The following is a 2,028-nucleotide window of genomic DNA, read 5'->3' as shown; positions in this document are numbered from 1 at the left end:
TGGGATTCCCATTCTTCTCAGAGTCAGCCATAGTTTGTTATGATCCACACAGTCAAATGCCTTTGCATAGTCAATGAAACACAGATAGACATTCCTCTACCCCTACACTACTATAACTATCCGTGTTCCTCTATTATTCATAGGGTTTTCAAAGGCCTGTTACTTAAGAAGTGGATGGCCAATCCTGCTTCCTAGTCTGTCTTAATCTGGGAACTCTACCAAAGCCTATCTACCATAGGTAACTCTTATGGCATATGACACACCAGTGTCATACCTTTCAGTAAGTATCACAGCAACCCACAAGTTATCTCAGTAAGATAAACTGACAGACAAATGTTATTCTGCTTAGAACAATGTTCCCCTCAAATACAACAATCTGCTAATTTAGTTTTTATCAACAACTGACTTTTAAACACAAAGACCCACTTATCAGTCCTGATTGGTTTAGACAAAAGGCTTCCAATCCACCTCTGATTGTTAACTAAATCAAAATGACCCATCAGCTTACACCTGATTGTTAAGTGCATTAAAAATAAACAAACAAACAAAAAAACAAACAAAAACCCCAAAACCAACCAAACAGTTTACACCTGACTGTCAATTAAATCAAAACAACCTACTTTTGTTCTTCTTCATGCAGAAGGCTCCAAACTAGAGACATCTAGGTCACGGTCTTCTCAATTACTTGCTATGTATCTGAGAGCTGGACAGTGATTGCGGATGACAGAAATACAATAAATGCCTTTGAGTTTTGATGCTGAAGAAGAGTATTGGACATACCATAGGCTACCAAGGAAATAAACTGGTCTGTCCTGGAGAGGGTGAAACCAGGTGGCCCCATACAGCCAAGGATTTTGAAACTCTATCTCATGTAGCACATCCAGGTCAGCGTCTGTTTGTTGAAATATGTCAATTGGTATGCCGTCAACTCCTGGAGCCTTGTTTCTTGCCAATTCCTTCAGAGCAATTTTAACTTCCTCTTTCATCACCATAGGCTCTTGCTTATATGTCATTTCATGAAATTCTTCTGTGTCAGCCAGTTCCTTCTGATACAGTGACTCCGTGTATTCATTCCATCTTTTCTTGATACTTTCTGGATCATTCAATATACTGCCCAAAGTATCCTTAAGTATTGCCACCCGTGGTTTGATTTTGTTTTTCAGCTCCTTCAGCTTAAGAAACGCGGAGTGAGTTTGGCCCTTTTGATTTTCTGACTCCAGCTCTCTGCACATTTCATTATAGTATCTTGTTTTATCATCCCGGGCTGCCTTTTGACATTTTTTGTTCAGCTCTTTGATTTCTTGGTTTCTTCCTTTAGCTTTGGCTTCTCGGCGCTCTAATGCAATATTCAGAGTCTCATCTGACATCCATCTTCATCTTTTCTTCTTTTTCATCCCTTGTAATGATCTTTTGCATTCTTCATGTATGATTTTCTTGATATCCTCCCAGAGCTCATTTGGTCTATGCTCATTGGTGCTCAAGGCCTCAAACCTGTTCCTGAGATTGTTTTGGAATTTGAGTGGGATAGACTGAAGGTCAAATTTTGGTTCCCATTGACTTGATTTAATTTTCCTCAACTTCAGTTTGAACTTGCATATGAGTGGTTGGTGGTCTGTGCCACAATCAGCACCCGGCCTGGTTTTCATTGCTGATGTTGAGCTTCTCCACCGGTGCCAAGAAATTTGGAGAACAGCCAGCTGGCCCATTGACTGGAAAAGATCGGTATTTGTTCCCATTCCAAAGAAAAGTGACCCAACAAAGTGTGGAAATTATCGAACAATATCATTGATATCACATGCAAGCAAGATTCTGCTGAAAATTATCCAAAACCGTTTGGAACAATATGTCAACAGAGAACTGCCAGATGTGCAGGCTGGATTTAGAGAGGTCATGGTACTAGGGATATTATAACTAATGTCAGATGGATCTTGGCAGAAAGCAAAGAATACCAGAAGAATGTCTATCTGTGCTTCATTGACTATGCAAAGGCTTTTGACTATGTGGATCACAACAAGCTGTGGCTGACTC

The sequence above is a fragment of the Elephantulus edwardii genome, unplaced genomic scaffold (assembly GCF_000299155.1).
Source record: "Elephantulus edwardii isolate Elephantulus edwardi_28Jun2011 unplaced genomic scaffold, EleEdw1.0 scaffold00524, whole genome shotgun sequence".
NCBI lineage: Eukaryota > Metazoa > Chordata > Mammalia > Macroscelidea > Macroscelididae > Elephantulus > Elephantulus edwardii.
Note: the sequence above shows the minus strand (reverse complement) of the source record.